Below are 26100 nucleotides of genomic sequence, written 5' to 3' on the forward strand. Positions count from 1 at the left end.
AATGGGCAGTAAAAGTTGTGGAGACGTACCAGTTATACGACACCCCGAACTACTAAGTTCACCGTGTAGAAGGAGTGCTCTCTTTCTGAATTAGCGTATACGCCTACTTCAATACTAACTCATCAGTGAACTGTACTTGCTCCTCTCCATATTTTCGTTTCAGAAATGTTTTTACCTCTTTCAGCTTAGCTCTCGAGACATTTGAGAGCCCTTATGCTTGTTTGTATTTCTAAAAGACTGCATGCTGAATATATAGATATATTGGAGGATTCACGAAGATACGCAAATATTTTAATATGTTATACTACAAGTAAAAGTAAAGAAAAAGTTCATAAAATATAGATCCGCAAATGTTTAGTTACAGAGTTACGGCTAATAAACGATTTTGTATGAAATTTAGCAACTTCGCTAATATGAAGCCATTGCAAAACTGTACGAGGTTAAAGTAAAGCATAATTCTCATAGCTACGTTGTTATTGGTCTGGTGAATCTAATAAAACATGCCCAAGACGTGGATCTACAGTAGTTTTCCAGAACATCCAGAGAAGAAAAGACGTAATTTCATAAAGTTATGGAAGTCTGAATGTGAGTCCAAGTCCGTCATAAATTTTCACTGTCGTCGTTCCATACTACAGCTGATGCTTCGCAATATTCGCTAATGGATATTCATTTAATGTGCAGCAAACGTAAAATACTAAGAGTAGTCGGTCGAAGCAACCTGAAGTTTAATTAAGATTTCAAACAAATCGTAGGGAGAGCAGACTCCAGCCTGAAATTCGCTGGAAAGAAGTTAAGGAAATGCAATTCATCCACCGACTAAGTTTCTTGGTAGACACTTGTATGACCAATTCTTGAGAATGTCTCATCAGTCTGTGAACCTTAGCATGATGCATTAATAGAAGGGGTAGAGGAAGATCCCACAAAGAACGCTGTGTATCTTCAGGGCAACGGTATAGTAAACGCGAATGCGTTACCCAAATGCTCTTCTAACGCCAGTGGCATAGTTTATCCTCACGCAAATATCTCGTAGAATAACTAGGACCAAGCAATCTGAAATTAGAGCTAACACGGAGACATTACGATACTCCATGATCGGCATTTGTCAAAGGAAAAGGAAAGGGGGAAAAGGGGGGGCGTTCAGAATACAGATAGAGGTGTACTGAATGAATGTAACGCTGGAACGAGAGAAGAACAAAGGGGGAACTGAGTGGGGCGTTTTGTATCTACAGAGGGGACGGAATACCATCTGTCGACGGAATTACGAACCCCCTGACGCTACTCTTCTGCGCTGTCTCTGTAATCCCCTGTCCCGCCAATGACCAGTACTTGGCGGGAGAGCTCTGTGTGAGCACTCTGGCGTACATTATTCATAGACTGGCGCGGCATGTTACGCCAAACAAACGGTGTCCACCTTGCAGCCGCTGGCGACGTACTGAGCAGCATATGTGTGTATGGGGGGGGGGGGGGCATACTAGTTATAAAAAAAACACCTGAGCTAGCACGTGTCAGACATTTGGGCTTTGCTGCTGAGATTTCACGCATGTCAAGGCATCAGGCGCTATCTACGCCTCCAGATGTATTAAGCAGTGCTGAAATAAAAAATTACTACATCTGTGAACGCTACGAACCTCTTCGCTGTACTGACTGTGAGAGGTAAATGTCAGTAAGCCCAAGTACATTTTGTAACACCGCATTACATTTTGTTTCTGTATGGAATTTAGCCCAATTTTACCTCCCATTATACAAAATCTACATATTACCAAAAACTGTCCCCACAAACTGTTATCCAACAAACTCGTATGCTAAACTTTGTCTAAACAGATTGTCATGTGAAATGAACTGTAACTGATCTGAATGCAACTTGTCTTTATGTTAAAAGTACAACCGAAGTAAAACAGTTATTTAGCCCTATTCAAAATGTCCACATACCTCGCGTCTTAACAGCACTGTTGCAGATTTCTCGAAGGCACAATGGTAAATAGCAAGAAAGTAGAGGCTAAGCTAGATTTCTGTTTCTGAATACATATTCAAACTATAGCATGGGGTAATGCGTAATAACAAACCGTGGGGTGGGGAGAGTAACTATTCCTACGAAACTATTTTCCTAATCAACTACTTTAGAATGAAATATATATTAACAAAGACAGAGTGAAACTTTGCGTGATCTTCTCGCATAACACTGGTCTGAACAATACTATACTTAACAGAGAGAACAATCATTTAAAGAGAGTACAATGTTAACATAGAAAGCAAACAACTTAATCAGTATTTTAATGCATGACTCAGCGAAGTGACATCGTGTTTCTCTCAGCTCAGAACAAGTTAGCTAACTGACAATAATCTTCCCACAAATTAGGTGCGCTGTACTGCAGTCTCACCTCATACTTCTTCTCTTCAAAAACAACCAAATTATTCAATCTCCACCAAAAATTAGCTGGTACGGATTGTATGTTTCGCCCTGAATTCTGCCGATGGGCTCAACTTCAAATTCGGAGGGTTGACGCATTTATGAATTTGATTTTATACTGACGAGGCTCATTAAACATGGAAATGTTAATATGCATAATTTTCATGTTGTGGGATTATGTAGGACAGAGTTATAGGCCCCCATTTTAATCGAAGGGTATCTTAATGGTAGGAAGTACACCACATTCCTGCAAGAAACATTAGGTCTGCTATTGGAAACAATACCTTTAGCAACAAGGAACAGAATATGGTATCAACACGATGGGTGACCGGCACATTTTTCATTGATGGCTATAAATGAGTTGCAGAAACAATTCCCAAATCGTTGGAATGGACGCGGAGGAGATGTGTCATGGCCGGCTCGTTCGGCAGACTTGACGCCTCCGGATTTTTCTTGTGGAGATTTGTAAAAGACTTCGTTTATAAAGACATTCCAACTACACCTGAAGATATGCGAGAGGGAATTGTCAGAGCATGTGCTCCGATAAGCGCTGATGAGATTAGGAACACCACTCAATTCTTGATAAGAAGATTGCGGCACTGCATTCATACCAATGGTCATCACTTCGAACACGTTTTGTAAATGGACGTTCATGCCACTTTGTGACCTTTGTTGACCTCCAAGACCTTATTGTCACACATCGCTGGATTCGTCTCAGTAGCTGCTATCAGAAAATAAGTTCCGAACTTTAGCATCCTATTTAAAAAGAACGAAGTTGACATTCATATCTTTGAAGCGACCCCGCCTAGCAAGAATAACCAACGTCATATGAAGATAGTATCTGTTCTTTCAGACATCTCAGAAAGAACAGATGCCATTGGTGACCGTGCAGCTCTCTAGAATGAAATTACCATTAAATCGACACCGTTAGCTGCTGTCTGGCGTTGATATACATCAACGAGGATAGTCGAAAATGTGTGCCTCGATCGGGACTCGAACCCGGGATCTCCTCCTTACATGGCAGACGCTCTACCATCTGAGTCACCAAGGGCACAGAAGATAGTGCGACTAAAGGCTAACCGGCTGATGACCTCCTTCAGTGCGGATGCACACGAATTGTCCCACAATCTCTTCTGCTCCTATCACACTATCGGAGTTATTCTTGGTGGCAATACTTAGTGGATAATCCTGTATAGTATTCGTACCAGTGAAAATATTCCTGCGTGGTAATACATCTATCCATATCGTCGCTGGAATACGTACTGTAAACACATCGCTTCTCCTTCTTTGGTGTAAAACTTTGAATTCCGCTCTGCTCGAGCTTCGTGTGCCTCCCGTAATTTGCAAACCGCCCAGCTGCTCAACTTTAATGTTTCGGCTGCACGTTCCGTTGCCTTCTCCACCGGCATGATGAATCCCACCTCTTCCTCATCGTCAACTAATTTAATAACGTTGACAGCAAGCGGCCTCGAGTGTCGGCCAAGACATTATCAACGCTTACCTTCCGTACCTGCACTGCGAAGTAACAGCGCGCACTACTTTAATCGGAGCTAGGCTGTATCTAGTCACGTCACCTAGGTAATTGTTCGCTGGGCGTAGCTGTTTCGCGTACCTACTATGCGATTTTTTAAAGTTCTCTATGTTAACTCTTCTTCATTGCTCTATAGACGGCTGTCGTTTTCGACTACAGCCGTCCGTGCTTCAGAGTTGAAAGTAGTCAAAAGCGCTGCCAGGTATTAGGGGTTTCCTTAATTTGACTTGACTGTAGGAGTGTCGTAGTAGTAAGGAATAAATGTATTAAGACTTCTTGGATAATGCGGCTTTCCTCGCGTATCTGAATGTTTATGACGTCATATTTCTTGAACTATGTGTCTAAAATAATATGTTCGTGTAGGCACAGTCAGCGACATATGTGGATACTGTCTGCAAAATGTGTCGCGAATAGAGTTAGTACCAAAGAAGTAATTAAACATCACGCAGCACACGGCAGTTTTCTATGCATCTCATTGTTTATGACTTCATATCTCCTGAACTACGATAGCCATTGTTGTCTGGCAGTAACTGGTATGTGTATCAAGTGTGGTTGAAAAAAAAATGGAAATTTATGGCGAGGTCTTACGGGACCAAACGGCGGAGGTCATCGGTCCCTAAGCTTACACACTACTTAACCTAACTTAAACTAACTTACGATAAGGACAACACACACACCCATGCCCGAGGGGGGACTCGAATCTCCGCCGGGGGGAACCGCACGGGCCGTGACAAGGCGCCTGAGACCACGCGGCTACCCAGCGCGGCTCTATGGTTGAAATCTGTACTAGTGTTTAAGATGAGATGTAGAACACACACACAAACACACACACACACACACACACACACACACACACACCAGTCCATTGTTATAACATGTGTGCGTTTTAAAGGTACAATCGTTACCAATATATAATGGTAAATCATCTTTAGATACTACGTCCTTCGCCTTTCAGCCTGTGTGTCGGTCGTACTGCAGGCAGACAATTGTGATTAATATGTTTCAAATTAAATTTATCCACTACTCCATTTTTGTAAATACACTCCATTAGCGGCGTCCAGCTGGAGCGCCACGTCAGGCTGATGAAGCTTCGCATAAGAGAGCAATCGGCTTCTTGATATGCTATCTGAAGTTTTCCCAGCGTATTTCCAATTTGAACTGTTCTCGGGTATCCGACCTGGTAGCGTCGTAATTTCTCCACAGTATTTCGGCAGACGTACACGCTGCCATCTTCAGTTAGTTCTTGACGAATGTTGTACTGTTCCTCTCAGCGCCCTATATATACTAGCCGTTACCCCCTCCACCGTTCCTCTCCTGGTGTCTTTGGTGCGGCCGGCGCGGCGGCTACTGAAGGTGGTGGGGGAAGCGGCGCCTGAGTCTGAACTGGGGTCTACAGTCTCCCTGCTGCCGCCGTCGGGGGTGGTCCTCGATCTCTGGGAACGCATCTTTCTCTCCAGGCTGAGTGCAGGGTTCCAAGCCTGACTAAGTTGAAGGCCGCTGTCTTTATTAATTAGATTGTCCTGCAGTCGGATTTCGATGGCCTCTTTAGTAACGCAGTCCCAGAAGTAGGAGGATTGACAGAGTATTTTTGGTTTTTCATAGTCCGTAGTATGGCCAGTCTTTATACAATGGTCATCCACGGCTGATTTGGTGGCCTGGCGTAATTCAGTATGGCGCTTGTGTTCACGGCACCTCTCTTCTACAGTGCCGACTGTCTCCCCAATGTGTGATTTTCCACACTAACAGGGAATTTGATAAACGCCTGGTTTTCGAAGGCCTAGGTCATCTTTCACTGAACCCAGTAGAGTCAAGGTTCTTGCAGGGGGTCGGAATACACATTTCACACTATGTTTCCCCAGGATTCTGTCGATTTTTCTTGAGGTGTTTCCGACAAACGGAATGCACGTCAATGACTTGTGTTCTTCTGTTTTTTCTTGTTGTTCTCTTGGCGCAGTCTGTCTGAGTGCGTGTTTTATTTGCTTGTGGTTGTATCCATTTTTCTGAAATGTTGTCTCTAGGTGCTGCAGTTCTGCTGGAAGGCTCTCCTGATCGCAGATCGATCGTGCCCTGTGAACAAGTGTGCGCTGGACGCCTTCACGCTGGGAGCTGTGGTGGCACCTGAAGGCATATAGGTACAAATCGGTGTGTGTGAAGGTTTTCTGTATACACTGTGTCCCAGCTTGCCGTCAGGTTTGCGTTTCACCAGGACGTCGAGAAACGGTAAGGCATCATCCTGCTCCACCTCCATCCTGAACTGTATGTTGGGGTGCAGCGAGTTGAGGTGTTCGAGAAATTCATTTAAGCTGTCCCGTCCATGTGGCCAAACAACTAACGTGTCATCCACGTAGCGGAAGAAACAAGTTGGTTTTTGTGTGGCTTGTTCTAGTGCCTTCTCCTCGAAATTTTCCATAAAAAAGTTGGCTGCAACCGGTGAAAGCGGGCGTCCCATGGTGACGCCATGTGTTTGTTAATAATAATTTCTATCGAACAGGATGTATGTTGATGTGAGCACGAACTCGAAGAGCCTTCTTAGGTTGTTGTCGAATTTCTTGCTTATTAGATCGACGGAGTCTTTCTGTGGTACCCTAGCTCTTAAGGTATGTTTTTAAGAGTTCATGCTTACTGGACATTTCTTTTCCTTTATTGGTCCAAACTACCATCTGTGAAATTTGCCTACCCTACAACCTTAGCAACATCAATAACAATATATTATACCGTTGTCAGAGGTGTCAGAACGGTTTTCCCCTACAAATATCGACTCATTTGTTTCCGGTGCAGGGACCTTTAACTCAAACTGATACATTGATCCTTGTGCATCATCCTAAAAAGTTCATAAAGGTATCATGGAACCATTTATATATTCGTACATATATTTACAGGCGCCGGCGTCAATAACTTCCACACTTTGTAGCGTATTTGGATGACACTTCCGGACATGGGATTCTTTGAAAAAACTATATTTACTAAGTACCCCTCTACAACATCTCAAAGTGTGTAACATGAATGTATATAGACAGTAATATCCAAGAATGGAAAAGTTATAGCTAGGTATAAGTAATACTCAATCTGTGCAAATTGGAAATGCTTTATAGATAAATGCTTGAAAATGTTCTGCCACGTCATTACCTAAATGTTTCAAATCAAACTGCGTTATCCGCGGTTTCGTTATTGAAAATTTGGTAAAAATTCAGGGCGAAACTTGTTCGAACTTCACTTGAACTTTCACTTGAGGTTTTACAGTGTGTTGTACGCTTTCAAAATGTCACATGACGAAGCAGGAAATATTCTTTAGTGGGGATGTACAAACAATCTTAATTCATTTATTTTGTCACCCTTGAAGATACAGTGACACTAATAACAGCTCGCAGAACAGCTGATGAGCATTGATTCTTCATACTGTTAATTCTTGATTTGTTCTCAAGGAAACTTTAATTTCTCGTGTAATGAAAAACAAGACTACATCGCCGTTGGCATTGATTTGAACAGTGTTTATATATAACTGTTATCTTTGAAACACCTGTCGTGTGAACAACGTAGCTATTCATAATCCACTATCCAGACCACACCTAAATCTTTTTCAAGGAGAGAATTACTCATGTATTGCCTGCTGGTAGTCATCTAACGATCTTTGGATGGAACTAGTTCAGCGGTTTTTCCGTCGTTTCGCTGGAAAGAATGACTAAATTATTGTATGAATCTCTGACAACTTGAGTTGTGCGGCGTAACGGCAGAAAAACTACTAAATGACATTCGATCAGAGATCATGAGACGAGTGATAACAGGCCTCGTGTCAAGAGGTGGTCTAGAAAGTCTCCGCAGTTTTAGAAAACTATTTATTTTAGAATGGATTCACGGTGCAATGTAGTGGTCCGGATAACTGTTTCCCATTTGTATGTCTCCTATCGTTATCTGCAAAACGTGTGATTTCGTACCAAAATGGAGAATGAAACGTATGTGTTAGTTGCTCAGTCCTCTACAAGGCAGACACACTGTTGTCTCTTACCGCTGTTGTCTACCGTGAGAGTAAACAGGTGGGAGTACGGCGTCTCCCCGGGTACGCAGCGCCTGCGCCACCCCGCCGTTTCCCGGGGCTCTAAGAGTCCAGAGGAGGCAGCGGCGCGTGCGCCTGGCAGGTAGGCGAGCCCGCGGAACGAGCCTAATAATGCGCTGCGGGTCGCGCAGGTTGTAAGGGTCGGCAGCGGGGTCGCCATGACAACGCACCCCGGGATCAATGTGCCAGGGGGTGGGGGCAGATGGCAGCCCCGGACCAGGACCGGCGCCGGCGCCCCTTAATCGCCCTGCCCCGCCTCCCAGACGTCTTGAGGGGACAGCCGCCCAGCACCTGGACACTTCAGTACTCCCTTACCCTCACCCCCCTCGCTTCATCTCCGGGTCTTCAGCAAACAACATGCTCCAGGCGGACGAAAATCTGCTGCCGACTTCTAATATTCTCTGAGAGTTCTCCAAACACGTCTGGCTTTATTTGCTGTTATTTATCCAACCCCTAAATTATAAGAAAGCAGTTACGAGCGATGCTCGTGAAATTTCAACTCTCACATCTACAATATAAAGTTATATAATTGATTATGTATTTGTTCTTATGTCTGTACATGTCTACCGGAACAGACAAAATATTTCAGTCTTGGCCACTCTTTGTTGTTTTTTATCTGATAATGCGTTTTGGATAGCTGTCATCATCGGATTTGTCATAAAAAAGAATTATTAACATGCAAACAGACAAATCTTTGCACATGTGACATATATTCCGTGAAAAAGGATATAGCTACGGGATGTGCGTTATTTCAACAGATAACAAACTGATAAGTGCTCGCGGTTTATGGGGTGCGTACGCAGTAATACACATGAGTAACACATATCAAGTGCTATAAAACATCAATAGAATGTTTATTGGCAAACAGTACACACTCGTGTGAAGTATGGATGCACAATGGCGGCGACACAGTCGCCAATAACAAGGTAAGTTATTCAACCGCCAACAGGTGGCCCTCAAAGAACAACAGCAAGCTCTCTTTGATAGATGATAGGTAAGTTAAAACAAGAATAAAAATGTGAATTAGATCACAAATATACTTTCCAGTTTTGTTAAGTGTTAGGTAAACATTAAAATGAGAAATCAATATGGCATAATACACATGCATCTATGTAGAATGACAGAAATCGTTGGCCCAAAACAGCAAAAACAGTCAACAAAATAATGAAACCCAATTTCAAGACGATAGGTAAAATGACACACAGGAAAGGAGTGCATAATCCATGTGATGGCAATAAAATAGATAGATCATAGACGATGTGAAGAAAGCAATTTTTACTAAAGTCTGCTTGCTCATTTGGCACTTGTTGTGACTGAGTCTTTCTATGAGAATGTATATCAAGTTCTTTCAATTTGTTGAGTACGTGTCGTCTGCGTGCTCTCTGTAAAATTCACATTACGTAAAATTTTTTAAACTCGTACGCGAGGTGTGTAGATGCACACTTATTAAACCATACGGATTTGTTATTTTAATGTTTACGTAGTACACCAACAAAAGGAGAGTATATGTCTAATTTGATTCACTCTCTGATGACAGTCGAATAAATGGTTCAAATGACTCTAAGCACTATGGGGCTTAACATCTGAGGTCATCACTCCCATAGAATTAGAACTACTTAAGCCTAAGTAACCTAAGGGACATCACACACATCCACGCCCGAGGCAGGATTCGAACCTACGACCGTAGCAGCCGCTTGGTTCCCGACTGAAGCGCCTAGAACCGCTGGGCCACAATGGCCGGCTGACAGTCGAATAATTTACCGTCCTATCCGCGACTGTGTAGATGCTGATATGCAACGACACTTCATATAAGTAGGTACTGGTTAACGATATACATAGTGTTGATGTTGTTTTAGCGCATTTCGTATGCATTGCTCATGTATGCTAATGTATTTGTGCCCTATTAGTTAAGAGCACTTCTCAACTTGTGACCTACCGAAGTACCGTATATCCCATTGTTATCTCATTTTCTTATGGAAAATATTTTTGTGATGTGCGCAAAGAATTGTCTATAGCGTGTTTAAACATTTCTCTCATGACAGTTCCGATGATGACAGTTAGCCGAAACGCGTTATCAATTAGAAATAGCAAACTATGGCAAGGCTGAAAAGTTCCGTGAGTTTGTGCGTGATTATGGCCACTGACCTATTTACAGACGTCCTACCTGCTATTTTGCACGTGTCTACAGTCTTCATACGCCTTAAAATCCCCGCGCCACACAACCGTAGCACGCCGCTAGCTGAGCGAAACCAACATGCCGCAGTCCATTGATGGTGCGGGGTATCACACAGTAGTGCGTTTTCTATAGTTGAAGGGGACAAACGCTGCTACAGTTCGTGTTGGGTTATGTACGAAAACAGTGTTGCATCATATGAAACACTGTTGGTATTCAGTGTGAAGAGACGTTTCCAGTTTTGAAGACATTCACGGACGACCGACTCTCTGTGCAGAACCGGAAGTCGCAAAAGAAGTGGGAGGCCCTGGAGGATCAACGTTCCACAGTCGAGGCGATTTGGGAAAGAGCGAAGATAGCTGATAGATCAGGCATCAACGCTATGCACGACATTTTGAACTTGATGTCGTGCCGTCCGCTACGTTGTACGTCTACATAGTTACTCCGCTGGCTTGTAGTCATTCTCTGTCCTGTTCCACTCGCAAATGAAGCGAGGGGAAAATTAGCGTCTATGTGGCTCCATAGAAACCGTAGTTTCTCTTACTTTACCTTCGTGGTCCTTACGCGAAATGTACTTTGGCAGTAGTGGAATCGTTCTGCAGTCAGACCGCAAATGCCGATCTTCTAAATTTTCCCATCGTCTTCCCTCCAGCAGTTTCCATTTGGCTTCACGAACAATCTCCTTAGTACTCACGTGTTGATCGAACCTACTGTTAACAAATCTAGCAGCTTGCCTCCGAATTGTTTCACTCTCTTCCTTCAATATCTGCTGGTGGAAGTGCCAAAAACTCGAGTAGTACTGAAAAATGGCTCACACTAGTGTACATCAGCTACACTTTCTTAGAATTCAGTCAATAAACCAATGCTAGCCATTCGCCTTCCTGTTACCTTCATCGTGAGCTCGTCCCATTTTATACTACTTTGTAGTGTTCACCTGGATATTTAACAGGCGTGACTTTGCTGATGATGTTGTAATGTATTTGAAAGTATCGTCGTCAAGGGACTGCAGAAGGATACAGGATGACTTAGGGAAAATTTCTAGTTAGTGTGATTAATGGCAGCCTTTTCTAAACGTAGGTAACAGTAAGTTAATGCAGATGAGTAGTAAAAGCGAACCCGAATACAGCTTCAGTAGTGTTGTATTTGTCACAGTCACACCTGTTAAATATCCAGGTGAACAGACTGGTGCCAACCCTATCCGTCAGATCATTTATGTAGATGGCGGCGGTTTTATGACACTTCCTTGGGCCACTGCTGACGGTACCTTATCTCTAATCAGCACTCCCCATTGAGGACAAGAACTGGGTTCTATTTCTTAAACTCTTCAAGCCACTTACATATTCAGGAATCCGTTGTGTATACTCAGACCCTCGGTGACAACCTGTAGTGGAGTGCCGCTCAATTGCGGTAAATCTAGGATTATAGAATCTGCCTGTTGTCCTTCATCCGTACTTGGCACGATCATGTGAGAAAAGTGCAAACTGAGTTTCTCAGAAGCAATGCTTTCTAAATTCGTGTCGATTTGTGGACAGAAGCTTTTCTGCGTCGATGAAATTTATTTTATTTGTAGACTGATTACACACACAGAAGAAATGATTCAACTGTCATGAGAATCCTACTAATCATGAGAATCTTAGCTACATTATCAGCCACCTAATCACCGTGGGCGAGTGCTTCGTATGTTACTGTAACCACGAACAAAGGAGCAAAACAATCAGTTGGTGAAACGTATGGAATCACTAGCGCCAGCCATCATCGGGTATGTTGGCTCTTAGTGTTTTTTATACTGCCATGGTTTGTTGCTAACTTACTATCTTGGAAGAGACAAACCATTGCAGGAGCGTGGTACCGAGATCTCCTGACGTGATGAAGAGATGCTGTCGAAACGAGACGAGTAGTGTACAGCACTGTGTGGTAGTGAAAATAGAAAGGTTGGTAGAACATTTGTTAAGACATAAGGGTATAACTTGCATAGTACTAGAGGGAGATAGAGAGGGTAAAAATTGTAGCTCAAGTGACAGAATAGAATACATCGAGTAAATAATGAAGGACACAGACTGCAAGTGACATCTTGAGATGAAAATGATTGCACAGGAGAAGAATAAGCGGCGGTCCGCATGAATCGAGTCAGGAGAATGACGACTCGAAAACAAAAGCGTATATTTGTTGTGGATGCTTGAGCTTGAGTGAAATTTGCAAGTCCGTCTGTCCCCGTAACCCTTTCTTCTACTGCTCGTACAGATTTTCCTGTCCGTCTACTTACTGAATTACCCTTTCATTATCCTCAGTTACTTTCTCGATCTCTTCATCCTGTATCCTCTGCTTGCAAATTTAGCTTGTATATCTGAATATCGTTATCATTGTTGGTTTGCTATGAATTCTGGTGAGAACAACCCTATCACTGACGTGTTCATGGTACCCCATCCTATCCTCTACCTTCCTGTTCACAGCGAAACCTACTCCCTTTATATCATTTTCTGCTGCTGTTGATATTACTCTATACTCGTCTGACCAGAAACCCTTGTCTTCTTTCTCTGACACTTCACTGACCCCCATTGTATCTACACTGAGACTCTGGATTTCACTTTTCAGGTTTTCTAGCTTCCCTACCACTTTCAAACTTCTGATATTCCGCAGTCTGATTTGTAGAACGTCACCCTTTCGATTCTCGCATTCGGATCTCCTCCAGGAGGTCTTAATACGAGACTAATCTGAAATCTGAAATCTTTTGCCTATGGAGAGATTACCTACGTTTAAATTACAGCCCATATGTCCTGTGGGTAATCATTATGAGTCTTCAGTGCAGTGAATTTCGTTAGCTTCTGGATCTTCATGCTGTTGATCATTGCTGATTCTTCCAACTTCCACGGGCTGTATCCCATTCCAAGGGCACGAGTGTGCGATGAACCTCTATCCGCTCATCCTTCCTCTTTGAAAAGGCCATTAGCAGAACAGGTGACGTCTTATGCCGGAGGTCTTCTGCCGCTATATAACACCAATGTCGACATTCTCTGTATTTATCTCATGTAACTTTTTTGTCTAATTCTCCTAAATGTGACAACTGCATAACCATACTCTTTCACGTAACATCTGTGTAAGTACACTCCTGGAAATGGAAAAAAGAACACATTGACACCGGTGTGTCACACCCACCATACTTGCTCCGGACACTGCGAGAGGGCTGTACAAGCAATGATCACACGCACGGCACAGCGGACACACCAGGAACCGCGGTGTTGGCCGTCGAATGGCGCTAGCTGCGCAGCATTTGTGCACCGCCGCCGTCAGTGTCAGCCAGTTTGCCGTGGCATACGGAGCTCCATCGCAGTCTTTAACACTGGTAGCATGCCGCGACAGCGTGGACGTGAACCGTATGTGCAGTTGACGGACTTTGAGCGAGGGCGTATAGTGGGCATGCGGGAGGCCGGGTGGACGTACCGCCGAATTGCTCAACACGTGGGGCGTGAGGTCTCCACAGTACATCGATGTTGTCGCCAGTGGTCGGCGGAAGGTGCACGTGCCCGTCGACCTGGGACCGGACCGCAGCGACGCACGGATGCACGCCAAGACCGTAGGATCCTACGCAGTGCCGTAGGGGACCGCACCGCCACTTCCCAGCAAATTAGGGACACTGTTGCTCCTGGGGTATCGGCGAGGACCATTCGCAACCGTCTCCATGAAGCTGGGCTACGGTCCCGCACACCGTTCGGCCGTCTTCCGCTCACGCCCCAACATCGTGCAGCCCGCCTCCAGTGGTGTCGCGACAGGCGTGAATGGAGGGACGAATGGAGACGTGTCGTCTTCAGCGATGAGAGTCGCTTCTGGTTTGGTGCCAATGATGGTCGTATGCGTGTTTGGCGCCGTGCAGGTGAGCGCCACAATCAGGACTGCATACGACCGAGGCACACAGGGCCAACACCCGGCATCATGGTGTGGGGAGCGATCTCCTACACTGGCCGTACACCACTGGTGATCGTCGAGGGGACACTGAATAGTGCACAGTACATCCAAACCGTCATCAAACCCATCGTTCTACCATTCCTAGACCGGCAAGGGAACTTGCTGTTCCAACAGGACAATGCACGTCCGCATGTATCCCGTGCCACCCAACGTGCTCTAGAAGGTGTAAGTCAACTACCCTGGCAAGCAAGATCTCCGGATCTTTCCCCCATTGAGCATGTTTGGGACTGGATGAAGCGTCGTCTCACGCGGTCTGCACGTCCAGCACGAACGTTGGTCCAACTGAGGCACCAGGTGGAAATGGCATGGCAAGCCGTTCCACAGGACTACATCCAGCATCTCTACGATCGTCTCCATGGGAGAATAGCAGCCTGCATTGCTGCGAAAGGTGGATATACACTGTACTAGTGCCGACATTGTGCATGCTCTGTTGCCTGTGTATATGTGGCTGTGGTTCTGTCAGTGTGATCATGTGATGTATCTGACCCCAGGAATGTGTCAATAAAGTTTCCCCTTCCTGGGACAATGAATTCACGGTGTTCTTATTTCAATTTCCAGGAGTGTATTTTGTTCATTATTTATATCTGTTTTAGTCTATGAATATAATTTTGAAAACAATTTTCTGCAAAATATGGATATGTTGAAACTTTACTTCTAGTATTGTTTCACGTATAGGGAAAGTAGTTTTACTATCATACAAAACAAGGACGAAAGTCCCCCTACAACGAAACTGACTTGGAGGGAACAGAAAATGTGGATATGGAGGTCGAACTGCATGGTCCTTTGCGGCAAGAATTTGTTGGCGGCTAGCATGCAAACTATTTCCATTTTGTGTACTGAACGAGGAAAGAAGAGCAGCAAGATTATATTAAATTAGAAATTGGAACCATTACTCAAAGCGTACATTGGTTAGCTCTGTACTACGTAAATAAGACGCTAAGAAGAGAATATTCTGAGCCTATTATACAGTAAGAGTCATGGGTACTTTTCCACTTATTTGAGTAGCAACCATTGAATTCCACCGACACCACCTTTCTCTCAAATAACCATTTGAGGATTATAAAATTGCACGGACCAGTTATTTGTTTTCTTATCCAAATGATCTCCCCATGAACCATGGATCTTGTTGCCGATGAATGGGCTGCGTGCCTCAGTGATAGATATAGCTGTGCCGCAGGTGCGACCAGAATGGAGGGGTATCTGTTGAGAGACCAGACAAACGTGGGGTTCCTGAAGAGGGGCAACAGATTTTACAATAGTTTCACCGACGGCAGTCTCGATGGTTAACTGATCTGTCCTTGTAACATAAACTAAAACGGCCCTGCTTTGCAGGTACTGCGAACGGCTGAAAGCAAGGGGGAACTACAGCCGCAGTTTTTCCCAAGGCGATGCAGCTCTAGTGTTTGGTTAAATGATGATGGCATCCTCCTACGTAAAATATTACGGAGGTGAAATAATCCTGCAGTCGCATCTATACTCAAGATTACGTCGCTATCAGGAGAAACAAAACTGGTATTGTACGGATAGGGGTTTGGAATGTTAGAGCCCTTAATCTGGCAGGTAGTTAAGAAAAATTAACAAGGGAAATGAATAGGTTGACGTTAGATATAGTGGGAATCAGTGAAGTTCGGTGGCAGGAGAAACAGTATTTCTGGTCAGGTGAATACAGGATTATAAGTAAAAAATGCAATAGGGATAATGTAGAAGTTTTTTAATAATGAATAATAGGAATGTGCGTAAGCTAAGGTACTATGTACAGCGTAGTTAACGCATCATGGTAACCAAGATAGATACGAAGCCAAGCCTACCATCGTAGTACAAGTTTATGTGCCAACTAGCTCCACAGAAGATGAATACATTGAAGAAACGTACGATGAGGTTAAAGAAATTATTCAGATTGTTAAAGGAGACGAAACTTTATTTGTGATGGGTTCTGGAAATCTATAGTCGAAGGAAAAAAAGGAAAGACAGTAAGTGACTATGGACTGGAGGAAAGAAATGAAACAAAAATCCACCTGGTGGAATCCTGCACATCGCTAAATCTTGGTTTCAGAATCACAGAAGTAAGTTGTATTTGTGGAAGAGACCTGGAGACACTGGAAGGTTTCAGATTGATCATGTAATGGTTAGACAGAGATTTGGGAACCAGATTTTAAATTGTAAGACATCTCCAGGATCAGAGGTGGATTCTGACCATAATGTATTGGTTATGAATTGTAGATTAAAATGGAAGAAATTGGAAAAAGGAAGGATATTAAGGAGATGGGACCAGATAAGCTGAAAGAACCATAGGTTATTGAGAGTTTCAGAAGGAGCATTAGGCAACAACTGAATAGAACAGGGAAATGAAATAGAGTAGAAGACGAAAAGGTGGCCTTAGAAGATGAGATAGTGAAGGCAGCAGAGAAGCAAATGGGTAAAAAGAGAAGGCTCAGTATAAATTCTTGGATAACACAGGGGATATTGAATTTAATTGATGAAAGGAGAAAATTTAAAAATGCAGCAAATCAAGAAGGCGAAACGGAATACAAACGTTTAAAAAATAAGATTGATATTATGTGCAAAATGGCTGAGCAGGAATGGCTAGAGGACAAATGTAAGGATTTAGAAGCATATTTCACAAGAGGAAATATAGATACTTCCCACAGGTCTTTCGGGAAAAGAGGAACAGTTGTATGAATATCAAAGAGCTCCGATGGAAAACCAGTCCTATGCAAAGAAGAGAAAGCTGGAAGGTGGAAGTAATATATGGAAGGTGTATACAAGGGTGATGAACTTGAAGACAACGTAATACAAAGAGAAGTCGAAGTAGATGAAGATAACATGTGAAATACGATACTGTGCGAAGAATGGGACAGAGTTCTGAATAAAGTCCGAACAAGGCCCCAGTGGTAGACGACATTCCGTCAGAACTACTGTTAGCCTTTGGAGAGCCAGCCATGACAAGACTCTTCCATCTGGTGTGCAAGATGAATAAGACACACTTCAAGAAGAACGTAATAATTCCAATTCCAAAGAAAACAGTTGCTGACAGGTGTGAAAATTACCGAACTATCAGTTTAATAAGTCATGGTTCCAAAATAGTAACACGAATTCCTTACAGAAGAATGAAAATACTGGTCGAATGAGACGTCAGGCAAGATCAATTTGGATTCTGGCGAAATGTAGGAAATGCAAGGCAACAGTGACCTACGACTTATCTTAGAAGATAGGTTAAGGAAAGACAAACCGTCGTTTTTAGCATTTGTAGACTTAGAGAAGGCTTTTGGCATTGGTAACTGGAATACTCTCCTTGAAATTCTGAGGGTGTCAAGGGTAAAATACAGGCAGCGCAAGACTATTCACAACTTGTGCAGAAACCAAACGGCAGTTATAGGAGTCGAGGGGTATGAAAGGGAAGCAGTGGTTGAGAAAGAAGTAAGACAAGGTTGTAGCCTATCCCCGATGTTTTCAATCTGTACACTGAAGAAGCAGAATAGGAAATCAAAGAAAAAGGAATTAAAGTTCAAGGAAAAGATATAAAAACTTTGGTTTTGGCAATGACATTGTAATTATGTCAGAGCTCACTCTTTCGCAGACGGAGGAGGCAGGTGGTGCCTAGCTGGAAAAATCGTGGGTCGTGCCGAGCATCTGGCGGTCTGGGGTTGGCGTCATCAGTTACCTCAGATTACCGAAGTTAAGCGCTATTGGGCTTCGCTAGCACTTGGATGGGCCACTGTTCTGGTCTTCCGAGCGCTATTGGCAAGCCGGATACACTAAAGTTTTACGAGGCAAATTGAGGAATTACTTGACGGAGAAGTAGGGTTTCCGGTTACGAAGACCGAGAACGGCTGGGAAGATGGTGTGGTGACCACATACCCCTTCATATCCGCAGCCAATGACGCCCATTGGCAGAGGATGACACGGGTGTCTATAAGTACCATTGGGCCTTATGAGGCCTTTTTGGACGGAGTTTACGTTTTTCTTTAAGACCAGTAGTGCGGCTTTCACAGCCAACAGTTTTGTTCTTCTTACAAATGAAGCAACAGTATGTTAACACATTGTATCTCTCTGTTGTATCAGATGGTACCAGGAATGTTTATTTGTACTTTCTTATATTGCAATCTGAGTGATATTGAAGGAAGGCGTGCAGCTAATTCCTGAATCTACTCCCCAGAGTGTGGTTTCATTTATTTATTGCCACGTTACACTGTGTGTGTTAATTTTACTGTGTTTCTAATAATGGCCTTGTGTGTCTCAGAACAAGTTAACTTGGGCTACTTGGCTGCGTTTTTGAGGAGTGTCAGGGGTTTCTACAGCCCAGTCCAAACCGACGGCTAACCCAGGAGAATGTTTAGAAAATTTTGTGGTAGCTTCACCTTTCTTATTACAGTTGTTGTACATGTTTTTTCCTTAAGACGTTCTTTAAACTGATTCCAGTGTCACTGGATGAGCCCAATTAAGTTTCAGTTGTGTTACTGCGAGTTTGCGTGCATTATTTCACGCACTACTAAAAGCTTTCAAAGGGTCTAGTTTTGTTCTAAACCTTTACCGATAAGATTATGTAACTTTACTCTCAAATGCTCATTAGTGAAAAGAGTGTGTGACAAATTTCATCATAAGTAGGCTGGAGAGAGATGGAAGTGACGAAGGAAGTCGAGTACAGTTACTAGTTCAGTGACGTCAGTGACGTAAAGAGGTGTTGGTGTTGAAGTGACAGTTGCAGGTTGCGTGTAGTGGATCTGTAGATCGTGACCTGGGTGTGGTTAGCCGCGCTGACTATTTGTCTAGTGCTCATATGCACTCCAATGTGTTGGAATCAAGTGTCTACGAAAACGTGCTTTCTTGAACTAATCAGAAAAATATGCAAAAGTAAGCCTTCCAGGTGCGTAGAAGAGAAGGCTTGTAGTTGTGTCACCCTCTGTAGCTGCTGGTGGCTTAGTGTCTTTGTGCGGGCCAACTCGCCTGTGCTGGCCTGCATGTCGTGTTTGGGAACTCGCCCGGGAGGGGGAGGGTGAGGGGGGAGGCAGCAGTTGCGTGTAGCATTGCTGAACTGGCCGTGGTAGCCATCACCGTTATGACGCCGAGGTGGCTGTGCCCTCTGTCTGTGAGAGTGCTACTTGGCGGTCAGCGACCAGGGCCGGTTTGGTGACGTCACTGTCGGTTGTCCTCGGCCACACTCTGTGTGGTCTGGGGCAGGAGGCCATCTGCCAGGTGGTGCCTTGTGGCGATGGGGCTATACCTTTCAAATTTATGCGTTGCCTATGCTGTAGTAATGCCTGCCCGTCTGAGCCAAACATTTCTCTGAAGGTTCCGCTTCGTGGGATATAACTGAAATGCCTGGGCTAGCGGGATACAGCGGAGGAGGTTATATTAGTGGAAAGGGGCCAAAATAAGTTACTGTCAGCTGCACTCAACATATAAACTTTATTTGTTAAAACAGACAATCGCACAAGCAAGAATCAAAAACTTTAGCGAAAGACCTCCTTTGATTTAATTTAGATCGGCTGAAGGCCTAAGCAAGAAATTGAGGTACAGCAGTTCTTCTGGAAGTTTCACTTCTTTAGAAAATTTTTTTTTATCTTCAATATAAATAGGCTGAAGCCTTAGCTTAAATTTTTCCCATAGAAATCGGCTGAAGGCCCCACATTAATCCAGAACGCTTTTACGGCTTATCACCGAGCCAAAGATTTTCAATGTTTAATATAAATAGGCTGAAAACTCGGCTGAAGGCCGCATGTCAACAAAACAATTTAGCGGCTTAAGGCCTAGGAAGAAGAGTTTTCCATTTGAAAAGGCTGAAGGCCGTATCTTAAAATATTTCGTGTAAAACTCGGCTCAAGGCCTCATACTAAAGAATAACAATCTTATGACTTAGGGGCAAGAAAAGGATTTAAATTTTTAATTTAAGAAAGATTAAAACTCGGCTAAAGGCCACACGCCATGCAGAAAACAATTTCACGGCTTAAGGCCTAAATGAAAGAGCTTCTAAATTTCAACTAAAATAGGCCAAAGCCTTTATCCTAAAATGTTTCACATAAAACTCGGCTGAAGGCCACATACGGAACCCAAACTATATCACGGCTTAAAGCCCAGACAAAGAAATTTCCAATTTAAGCTGGAAAACTGCACTGAAGGCTATAAACAAACTAGAAAATATTTCTTACAGCTTAAGGCCTAGACTAAATCTTTCAACTTTTGATTTGAAAAGGCTGAAACCTCGGTTTATTTTTGAAAGGCTGAAACTCGGCTGAAGACCACAAACCAAACCAGAAACAACTTTATTTCACGGCTTAAGGCCTAAGAAGGAAAGCCTTGCAATTTTAATAAGCTAGAACTCGGCTGAAGGCCACACAGAGTACTTAAGACTAAAAAGGAAATCACTATGTAAAACACAAGGAGCGGCGCTCAGAAGGTTCCAAGGATCGGCCTAAGAAGGTAACATTAACGCACGTTTAGGTGAGACAGGCAGCCTGACTAACAACCTCTTAATCGGAAGGCAAGCCAGCCGACGAACCAACCAAAAAGATCAGTTCTGCTCCACCCGACCAGCAAAACGATAACAAGATGTCAATAGCACAACGATCTGGATACTGGTGCCCAATCCAGCCAAGTCAGAATAAACTCCCAAAACTACCAACAACACGTCAGCTGTCGAACTACATGACGTGCTGGACAGCATCAACACGAAGAGGAAAATACACTGCCGAAAACTACGTCGACGACCAGGGCAGGTCGGCGGAACGTCAACGGCAAGGCAGAAGATAACGCTGGTACACTTCATTAACGAAGGAATGAATTAAATTACGTTAAACACCATACAGGAAGACGGTTGCAATTTTAGCCGACTTCAATGCACACCCGTTGTTGCTGCCGGAAATCTCCGAGAAAGCGACAACCAGCATCAAACGAAAAGATGTGATAGCAGTTGAGGCTTGATTGTGCGTTAAGTGAGCACCCAACTTTACTGTCCACGATCGGTGGGTGACGAACTACGTAACCCTCGGAAGAAGTGCCTCATAACTCTAACCGCGCGTGCAGAGCCCCAGCGGCTCCGGTCTGACCGCGTAACGTGGAGACTTCCTCGCTGCTCTGCCCCAACCGACCGACTGCCACACACAGCACCGCTGGAAAATATATCCGTCTCACCGAAGATAGTACAGCAGTGCTAGTATCGATACACGTTGTTGCTGCCACTCATGGAGGGAAGACAGCAACGCTATGCCGGTTACCGAAGAAGAAATAAGACACCACTGGACTGCAACCAGTGATAAAAAAACAAGGCAGCCACGGCTCAATAATTGTCAACTGTAGTTGTGGATGGAGTTTGTCGATGTGGAGTGCCCATAAGGCGGCATCACACATAAAGTTAGTATCCAATGTAGATCGGAATCGTAGCTAAAGAACTATGACGATGTTTGTCATCCAACTGTTTATCGTAGATAGCGTACATATCTGCCGCTCGGGTGTCCTGGAAAGCCATTGTAGCTGTACCGTTCCGGCTGCATCTTACTTGTCGTGCAAATGTGGTGCCAAGATGACGTCATTGGTTAAATCTGAATGTGCTGCCTGATGACAAATGAGGGTGACGAACCGGTTGTTGTCATTGACGGTGCTCAATGAGGTAAACACGGATTCTGCGGTGGTGAACCGTAGGACGGGCTGCCCAGGTCTGAACAGAGGTAGTTTCGGTTGGAATTGTGTTTGTGAAGTAAATAAAGGCTATGACAGGTCGGGTCTGCAGTCAGACAATCCAGGGTTGATGACAAGATAATTTGTAGATGTCACGGCATGGAAAGGACTGAAAGAATCAGTATTTGGTAGAAATCTGACTCTATATGTGTAGGGACGTTTGGATCGACCGAATGTCCATTCCCCATAACGTAGCGCAGGTGTCGCCGATGGCTCGTGAAGAATATCATCATGTGAACTCAGTTGCATTTGTTGATACCGTCGGTTCTAGGCGCTACAGTCTGGAACCGCGCGACCGCTACGGTCGCAGGTTCGAATCCTGCCTCCGGCATGGATGTGTGTGCTGTCCTTAGGTTAGTTAGGTTTAAGTAGTTCTAAGTTCTAGGGGACTGATGACCTCAGCAGTTAAGTCCCATAGTGCTCAGATCCATTTGAACCATTCTTGTTGATACTGTGTGCACTGTTGTGTATTCGCTGTGCAATCTTGTATGAAGTCCGGTGATAACTCGTCTGTTGGCTATCATTGTCGTAATGTAATGTGTATTGTGTTAACTCGTAGCATGTCACGTATAGAGGGTGATAATTATTGAACTGTATGAAATAAAATCGTCATAACTTCTGAACGGTCTGCGTTAGGACGGTTAAACTGCAGGGCTGATCGCGGAGCATGATGGGAATTAGTACGGTATGTGTGATTTGCTTTAGCGAGGAAGCCCACTTTCATTTGGATCGGTTGGTTAATAAACAAAATTGGGGCATTTGGGGAACTGAGAATCCGCATTTTGCGATCGAGAAGTCTCTTCACCCTCAACTTGTGAATGTATGGTGCGCAATGTCGAGTCATGGAATAATCGAGGCGATATTCCTTCATGGCACGGTGACTACCGAACGGTACGTGAAGGTTTTGGAAGATGATTTCATCCGCTTTATCCAAAGTGACCCTGATTTCTACAATATGTGGATCACGCAAGATGGAGCTGGAACCGTTCGAAGCATGAGAGTGTTTGATGTCCTGGAGGAGCATTCTGGGGACCGCATTCTGGCTCTGGTACACACAGATGCCACTGGCATGGGCCTCGATTGGCCGCCATTTTCTCCAGATCTCAGCACATGCGATTCCTTTTTGTGGGGCTATATTAAAGACAAGGTGTACAGCAATAATTTCGAAACCATTGCAATAACCTCAAACTACTGCTGAGCTGAAACAGCCGTTCATTATGTCCTCGACAGCATAGATGTTCCGACCCTTCTGCGGGGCATGCACAGTTTCGCTATTCGTCTGCGCCACATCATCGCCAATGATGGCGTGCATACCTAACATGTCGTAACCTAAATCTGAATATCTGTAGTGACTTTTATATCTCGAATAAAGTGCGTGCGTGCTGTGCACTAATTTACGTTTTGTTTTGTTGATAGAGTTCAATAATTGTTACCCTGTGGCTGAGGTACACTCTTGTTGTATCCCAGGTCGGTGTTCGACACAGTTATAGCACTGTCGGAACACTTCACATGCATTAATACCAGTTCCTGGAAAAAACTGCCGCATTTTTAATGTACAGTAAGACGATTTTTTCGAAATCTCGCATGACGCATTTCGCGTTTGACGCGGGGTCACCACTGAAGGCCAAGTTCGCTGTCAGGCACGGGGTACGTCCTAATGACACTGTCAAAACGCTTATCTGTACAAAAGATTTATTTGCAAATTGTGATACAGCTACACGTCCACTTTCAGTCTTGACACAGAACGCGCTAAGGTCTTTGCTCCTTCCAAAGGTAAGCCTCTTTTCGTTCGCCAGCAATGCCAGCAATGTATATTTCTATACATAACCATACACACTGCCACTTAAACTAAATTACCAAAAAGCCAGACAAGTGGATCTGCCGTTGATATTTAGCAATACCGTGTGAAGTTGGGTGACTTGCTAAATGCACGACTAAAAGTTAATTACAAATACTATTCTGTTGACAGTATTTTTGAGGTCGTGGGCATGGTGGTGTAGTGGGTAGAGTGCTGGACTCCATCCTTGGAGGTGTTTAGGTCTGATCCGGAGTGCGGTGACGATTCTTTCTCCTTTCAGTTCCCCAGAACGGTCCCAACCTGCTGTCATATCAGAGGCGTATTGTCTCCAGGGAGGGGCGGGGGGAGGGGGGGTGGAAGGGGAGGTGAAAGAAGGCCGAGACGCTGGGCTCCCCGCCCGTCCAGTCCTAGTGCCTCAGCGAAGAAATGCTAAGCAGTATATTAAGTCGGTTGACTTCAGAATGGGAGAGAGGAGAGCGGTGGAAGTTAGCCCCCTCCCGCCCCCCTCCATGCCCCCCGCAATTCTGGCACAATAAACTGCTCTTCATGCATTCATCCGCGAAAGCAGGAGTCACGCACTGAATTCACCATAAACTGCTCTTCATGCATTCATCCGCGAAAGCAGAAGTCACGCACCGAAGTAAAAAAAAAAAAATAAAAATAAAAATAAAAATAAAAAAATAAAAAAAAATAAAAATAAAAAATGTGAACTAAACTGAAATCTTCTGACGTACTGAGATTTAGTAAAGATCCTAACTGCAACGATTCGATGCTTTTACCACACTGACAGGAAACAGTACTAAATACAGTTGAGTGCGACAAAGTACCGCATCAGACATCTGTGGCTGCTTCATACTGCATTGTCAGCTAGCTAATGTTGGTCGCAGCGAAATACAAATCAATTTCCCGACTCTTGCTGATTCAAATGGTTCTGAGCACTATGGGACTTAACTTCTGAGGTCATCAGTCCTCTAGAACTTAGAACTACTTAAACCTAATTAACCTAAGGACATCACATACATCCATGCCCGAGGCAGGATTCAAACCTGCGACCGGAGCGGTCTCGCGGTTCCAGACTGTAGCGCCTAGAACCGCTCGGCCACCCCGGCCGGCCCCTTGCTGATTCGTGACAAGGGATTATTCGGCCAACTTAAAGTTAACACACCGTACTTTGGCTTAAAGCCCGCTGAGCAGCGTGTGCCAAAGACTTTGCCTTTTTTTTTACGTGTGTACACAGCTCTTGCTCTAGACAAAAATATGTGCTACGTAACGGGCTTTGACCGAAAGCCGTAGCACAATAAAGGCTGAAGTGATGATCTGTTTAAGGAATTAGATGACGTCAGTTCTACGATTATCAACACTATTGTTGTTCGTTGCCGAAGAAACGTTTTAGCGATACAGGCGTTCCATCCGATATTAGGAAAGAAGTGAAGGGATGCAAAAGTATTATACGCGTGTTTGTAGCCCGCAATCATAAGACGCTAGCGGTAACGCCACTGCTCAGCGACTGGCCCCATCGTATAGCGTTGAACAGGCTCGTAAAAACTATGAACCTATATGAGCGAATGTTACTGGAACAGCATTTGTGAAACCTACTTGTGTAATGCAGTCGTGCGAAAGGTGGGCAACATTGGTGGTCCCTTTGGGTGTACACTTGCTGCAGGGACCTCGCGTCTATGACGTTAAACACCCGTGCCCGGTCCCCGCAGCTGCCATGTTGGCTGAGAAAACTATGGTGCAGACAGCCAGCGCTGTCCAGGCTGTTCCCCGCCGCCCGCCCGCTGTTTACTATTATCACTGTGCGGGCCCGACCAGCGCCGCCATCAGCGAACGCAAACACGGCCGGCAGCGCGCCGCCGCCGCCGCAGCCACCGCCGCCGCCTGTCTCATCAGCCGGGATCAGCGCTGCGCCTGTACGGACTCTCAGGCTGAGCGGGAAAGCGCACTCGGACATCCTGCAGCCCCGCCCAGTCGGCTGCGAAATGTGACTGATTTCCCCAAAGACAAGTCTCATCTCGACAGCAAGAAAGGACTATCAGCCTATTCCCATATTTACTTGTTATCTTTTTGCTTAATTCTAAATAAAGGTCCCCCGCTGTGTTTCTGTGTCTGCATGCGAAGGCTTATCTCAGGAACTACTTTACGGATTTTGCTACGGTTTTCGCTAGTAGATAGATTCTTTCTCGACGAAGTTTGTATACACTATTTATGAACACATTGGTGAGTAAAACTTAAACGCAAGAGTAACTCTCCCATTGTATGTCACTGCCAGTAACATAGCACACTGAAAGTTGGACCACACGTAGAAAGAACTGCTACATTATAGTGCACAACGTAAATGAAGGAAATACGTAATGAGACGAACAGAAATGACACTTTCGTTCAATGACATTGATTACACTCAAGACCTGCTATTCGTGATAGTTACTCATAAACTTCAAAACACGGCTATAGTCGTACGCACTCGTAAGACAAAACATTATGACCACTGTCCAACTGCCGGGATGGT

This window comes from Schistocerca piceifrons, chromosome 5, assembly GCF_021461385.2.
Source record: "Schistocerca piceifrons isolate TAMUIC-IGC-003096 chromosome 5, iqSchPice1.1, whole genome shotgun sequence".
NCBI classification, from domain to species: Eukaryota; Metazoa; Arthropoda; class Insecta; order Orthoptera; family Acrididae; genus Schistocerca; species Schistocerca piceifrons.